The sequence below is a fragment of the Myotis nattereri genome, assembly GCF_964212035.1.
Source record: "Myotis nattereri genome assembly, chromosome: X".
Classification (NCBI taxonomy): Eukaryota; Metazoa; Chordata; class Mammalia; order Chiroptera; family Vespertilionidae; genus Myotis; species Myotis nattereri.
The window spans coordinates 19492122-19498786 of NC_138078.1; positions in this window are offsets into that span (position 1 = coordinate 19492122).

The window sequence follows — 6665 nt, forward strand, 5'->3', positions numbered from 1 at the left end:
GTAAACCTTTAGAAATTATGCCATTCCAAGACTTCTCTCAAAATGGCCCTGGAACACTTATTCATTAAGTCATTCGTAGGTATAGTTTGCTAGTGAAGGATATCCCAATAGAAGCTCTCATCCAGAAATATAGGCTTCTGACAGTATGTCTCTCTGGTGGCCATTAGTTTCTGGCATGTGACCTATGACAAACATAAGACGCCAAAAAGGTGACATGCATCTCTTATGTGGAACATTTCCAAGTTGGCCAAATTTGCTCAAGCTGTATTGGCCTGAGTCACCAGATTCCATAGCCATTTGGGGTAATACAGTGGGGCCTTGACTTACGAGTGTCCCGACTAACGAGTTTTTTGAGATACCAGCTGTCTCTCAGCCGATTTTTTGCATTGAGTTGATAGAGTGATTTGAGTTAATGAGCTCCTTAACGAGCTCCTTAATGAGCTCGGTCTCGGAACGAATTAAACTTGTAAGCCAAGGCCCCACTGTACTAGCAAGTTTTTAAGATAGCTGTGATGCATAGAAATTCTCACTGCAAACAGGGTAACTACTACTTCCTGGGACCATCAAGTGAAGAACATAGGCATAGGACAGAGGTCTGAGACTCCGGTATTGCCTAGGTCAAAGAGGCTCAGCTGTGGCCATCAACCGTGAAGGTAAGGATTGAGGTTGATTAGGGATGAATTTAGGATTGCAGTGGGTATATAAAGAGACCTTCAGATGTGCTTTCTATTGGCTGGACCAAACCCTTTCTTTTCTGAGGATGCGTAATGAGGAGAGAAGAAAACTTTTCCAAACTATTTCTTCTTCTAGAATCCTTACCAGAGTTGTGCTATTTTGTGTGCCTATCATGAAAGCCTGAAGACAATCTATATTACCTCCACTGGGAACCTAAAGCATAATGTGCTCTTATATAAGTGTATCTGGAAGAAAAAAGTCATTGGTTGACCCAAAGTCATTGGTTGATATTTCCACAAGCAGCTGTCCTGCCATGGTGAGATTGAAGAGAATTGGGTGGTCTAGATTCTGAGACTGCTGGAGTCAGTCAGTTGCAGTTAGATTCCTTGCCATGGGGAGGCGCCATTAAGCTGTGGAAGCGCTCTAGATTCTACTTTTCAGGGATGCTGGAGAGTGAACTTGAGAAGCTCTGTGGGAAGCCCAAGAAGCACAACAGGAAACTGAGCAAGCTGCATCCTCTGATAAACACAAATCAGCAACACCTGGAAGGCAGATCCCAGCCCCTTGGAAGGCCCTTGGAATTCTTGTATATTGTCCCACATATAGTCAATCACTTAATACTCAAAGCACACTAAATGCTAAGATTCATTCTAGGCACTAGAGGTATATAAACAACATTTATCAAAATTCCTACTCTTGTAAAGACTCCATTTACCAGAATGAAATTTTGCACCAACTTGGCTTTAAGAGAAAAAAAAAAAATCATGCCAAGCAAGCATGGCTCAGTGGTTAAGCATCGACTTATGAATCAGGAGGTCATGGTCTGATTCCCTGTCAGGATAAATGCCAGGGTCGCAGGCTCGATCCCCAGTGTAGGGCATGCAGGAGGCAGCCAATCAATGATTCTCTATCATCATTGATTGCCACAACCTGCATGGCTAGGGTTCAGGATCTGAAGGAGGGGCCAATGCACAAATGAAAGTGCTATATAAGAAATATGAATTTAGAAGGCATTGGGAACCAGGGGTGTCTCTTTCATGAAGAGCACACCGAAACTGGGTCCCGTCTGCTTTTATTCACTTGAATACACATTTGCCCTTTAGCAATGCATACAGGCATATCAATCAAAGGTAAAGCTTGGTAAACAGTAAAAGGATTATCAGGTTAGGGCAGCCGTGGGCAAACTACAGCCCTTGGGCCGAATCCAGCCCGTTTGAAATGAATAAAACTAAAAAAAAAAAAGACCGTACCCTTTTATGTAATGATGTTTACTTTGCATTTATATTAGTTCACACAAACACTCCATCCATGCTTTTGTTCCGGCCCTCTGGTCCAGTTTAAGAACCCATTGTGGCCCTCGAGTCAAAAAGTTTGCCCACCCCTGGGTTAGGGAATTGCCTTGGGCCACCATTATCTCAACACAGCCCTGCTAACAGCCAAGGTCCATCAGCCTTCTGAGTTCCTTGGTGCACTCTTATGACAGTATTGGGAAAGTGGTGGCTTCCCGTAATTGATGTTTCTATCGCTCCCTCTTCCTTCCTCTCTGAAACCAATAAAAATGTTTTAAAAAATGCAAACTCATATTGGATTGGAAGTAAGCAGTGAATTCCAGGGCTGAGGTTCAAAACTCAGGGTGTAGAAATGGGTAGAGCTGTGCCATAGCTGTGGAGTATAGAAAAAAGAGCACCAAGAACATTGAGTTTAGTTTGGGAAACATCTAGACCAGTGGTTCTCAACCTTGGCTGCACATTAGAATCACCTGGGAATCTTTTTAAAATCCTGATTTCTGGGCCTCATCCTCCAGAAATTCTGTTTCTTTGTTACTAATGTTGTGGCCCCACCCCATAACAAAGAAACAGAATTTCCGGAGGATGAGGCCCAGAAATCAGGATTTTAAAAAGATTCCCAGGTGATTCTAATGTGCAGCCAAGGTTGAGAACCACTGATCTAGACTTTCAGAAGCATCAAGTATTAAGATCTAAAATGGAGTATGTACACAACAGAGACACACAAGATGGGCTTAGTGGGGTCAGGAGGCAGAGTCAGGATAGAGCTTGAGGAGAAACATAAGAAGATAGTGTTTTAGTTAATAGCTATGACCTTACCATCAGTGGGAGTGGTGGGAAGTGAAATGCTATTAAGAGCACCTAGTTCATTTATCTATATATACAGAGGCTAATATGCAAAGTGTCCCTGCAGGAGTTTGACCAAGAGATCAGCAGTTCTATTGCTCACTATGATGTGTGCTGACCACCAGGGGGCAGCCTGGAACAAAGGAAGGCCACGGCCAGCAGCCAGCAACCAGGAAAGGGAGACTCTGGCCAGCAGCCAGAAGGCCCTTATCGGCCCTGATTGCCGGCCGGGCCTAGGGACCCTACCCATGCATGAATTTTGTGCACCGGGCCTCTAGTGTAAGTATAATATTTGTGATTAACTTTTATGTTAACACTGAGCAGATATAGAAAAATATATTAATTAGGAGCCCATAATATGAAATAGTCCCAGGAAGAGTTCTAGCCTTAACTGCTCATTTTTATTTGGTCTTCTATTTTTAATTAGATGGCTATACAGCTAGGAAGGTCCCATACTTTCCTTGTGACAGGATGTAGCACAGATTTCCTTTAGTTTTCAGTCTTTCTTACTCAACTATGAGCTATCAAAGAAAAATGACTTTGATGTCATTATCCTTACATTCATGCCTTGCACCAATCATACTACCTGAGTTTAGATCAGGCAAGGCCACTCAATATAGTTGTGTAGGCTGTGTACTGCACAACTTCAAGGGCACCACTCTCATAAATATGATGTGAATGGCACCCCCGAAGTCCTACAGTGCACAATCTCACACGCATTTATGTTGGCCCTGGACCTCATCAATTATTAAATTAATGAAAATATTTTTACTGCTTTTATGATTTGTTGTCAGATGTCAAATAAAAATGCTGACTTATGACACACATAAGAGTACATGGCAAGGACAATGGCACTGTATAATAAGTGAAATAGATTTCTATTTTAATCTTAGATTAAAAGAGATGGCTTTGAAATTTGTGTTATTTAGTGAAGTGACAGAAAAAGAACACCTTACCGGGAAAAAAAAAAAAAAGCCTCTAGTTTGAGAATAAGTGGATTCTGGTTTCTTATTAAATGTATGATTTTAAAAATGAAAAATTTTAATAGAGTTAAATTAGCAAACTAGGAGATTCACTTACTTGGGTGAACAGAAAGCCTGGGGAACAAAATTTATACTTTAATAGAATTTGATCTCCCTGAAATATCCCCACAAAGTAACCTTATTACTACTTATATATCCTTGACACTTAGCCACCATTTTTCCACACTATACAGGCTATGACTGTAATGCCAAATACTTTTTTCCTCTAAATGAACTTCAAGTCCCCTTTAACAGATACAAAATAGAAATCAGGTCAAATGTCCTGATAAATGTCTATGTGTAATCTTAGAAACATTAAAAGAGGTGAAGTGACTGAAAGCTTAGTCACTTCCATTTGTGCAAGAGGTTTTGCAATTTTGGTGCCTTTCTTAACTTTTTTTTGGCTATGATTTCTTGCTCCTTGATAAGTTCCAAGTTCATGAAAATGGTTAGTATGAATGGGTGTGCATGTGTGTGTGTGTGTGTGTGTGTCTTTAAAAACACCATTCAAAAATAGTTTATTAGTTTTCTCTAAAAAGGAAGGAACTCTTACCATTTGCAACCTCATGGATGGAACTGGAGAGCATTATGCTAAGTGAAATAAGCCAGTCAATGAAGGAAAAATACCACATGATCTCACTCATTCATGGATAATAGAGACCATTATAAACTTTTGAACAATAATAGATACAGAGGCAGAGCTGCCTCAAACAGATTGTCAAACTGCAGCGGGAAGGCCAGGGAGGGTTGGGGGGCAGGAGGTAGTGGGGTAAGAGATCAACTAAAGGACTTGTATGCATGCATATAAGCATAACCAGTGGACATAAGACATTGGGGGATAGGGGAGGCTAGGGGACTGTCTAGGGCGGGGGGATAAAATGGACACATATGTAATACCCTTTGTAATACTTTAAGCAATAAATTAAAAAGAAATAGTTTATTAGTTTTTATCCAATAATGCTGTCTATGAATGTTTAAATATTCCCAAAATGAACCCTCATGATATTTTTGGACACTGTAATTATAAAATGTACTATAACCCCTTGCAAGTAAAATAATTTGGAGTTATTTCATTCACAAACACAATTCCTGTAAAACAATTGATATGGGGAGCTCTTGGAATGTGATATCTTTCACTGGTCATTGAAGAGAAATAACAATATGGCTTACCAGTTACAGTGCTACAACACTGTTGAAGGAAGCATTTTCTTTAGTGAATAAATAATGAATGTACTGATAGCTGTTATGACTCTAGAATTCCAATTAAAGCACATGGTTTTCCAATACAAGAGAAATTTTACTCTAAAGACACAAAAGTGGAATACTATGCAGCTATACAAAGAAGGATCTCTTTCCCTGTGAGACAATCTAGAGCAGTGGTTCTCAACCTTGGCTGCACATTAGAATCACCTGGGAATCTTTTTAAAATCCTGACTTCTGGGCCTCATCCTCCAGAAATTCTGTTTCTTTGTTACTAATGTTGTGGCCCCACCCCATAACAAAGAAACAGAATTTCTGGAGGATGAGGCCCAGAAATCAGGATTTTAAAAAGATTCCCAGGTGATTCTAATGTGCAGCCAAGGTTGAGAACCACTGATCTAGAGAGATGTAGAGAGTATTACGCTAAGTGAAGTAAGCCAATCAAAAAAAGATAAGTATCACATGATCTCACTTTTATGTGGAATCTAATGAACAAAATAAACTGACAAACAAAAAAGAACTAGAGACAGGGAAGCATGCAACAGGCTGAGGATTCTCAGAGGGAAGGTGGGGGGAGGGAAGAGATCAACCAAAAATGGAAGGCCTGGGGAGGGGAGTGGGTAGGAGGGGGTTAAATGGGTTCAATGGGGGAAAAGGGGAATAACTAGAATACTTTCAACAATAAAGATAAATTTTAAAAAGTAACTGGCAATATATATATATATATATATATATATATATATATATATATATATATATATATTGGATCTCAGAGCAAGGGCAGCAGCTGGGGCACTGGTTAAAGTTCAGACTTGTGCAGTCGAATCCACAACAAAGTTTCAGGTAGATGAAACCTGAACCTTTTGCTATGAGAAGCAAGCATACTTGTCCTTTGCTCCAAGGGGAGACACCATCTCTGTCTCTCAAGGTCATTTGCTCTACAAACATCCTTGAAAAGATTGTCTGAAACAAAGAGCTGTCCTTTCTCATTTGCAAGATAGACAGACACACAACAGACCTAGAGAGAATTATCTCCCAATACAAGGTGTCATCCAAACTCATTACTCAAGTGTCACTACAAGGTCATAGAGTTTTCATAATTTAAATAGAAGGACTTTGTGGTTTTTAGCGTAACAATAGGTGATCCTATTGATAAAGGTTGATACAGTTGTGTAAGAAATGTCTCCTCATGAGATTTTAAAAATTAATATCCATTATTATAAAACCAATAGCAACATGAGCCTATGCTGGATTTGTTATATTTATCATGGGAAACACACACACTTGCACACAAATATACCTACATTATTGAAATTGCTACAGGTAAGGGAATTTCATTATTGCTAGTATGGAACTTTGGGGACTATAAACCATTTCTCCACTTGAAACAATTGCTTTTATTATGAAATTTTTTAATAATGTGAAGTTTTTTAGTGCTTTCGCTATCATATTATGGCAAAAGCAGGCTGTGCTTTTTCAGATAAGATTTATCTTTCTATAAAACTTAGAAATTGATTTTTATTGGAATCTTGGTTAAATTGACCAAAGTTGCAAAGGGATGAGTATGAATTGCATTTACCAATAAAAGCAGCTGAAAATACCAGTGTGTGATAAACTTTCTTGTCCTTCTTGAGTT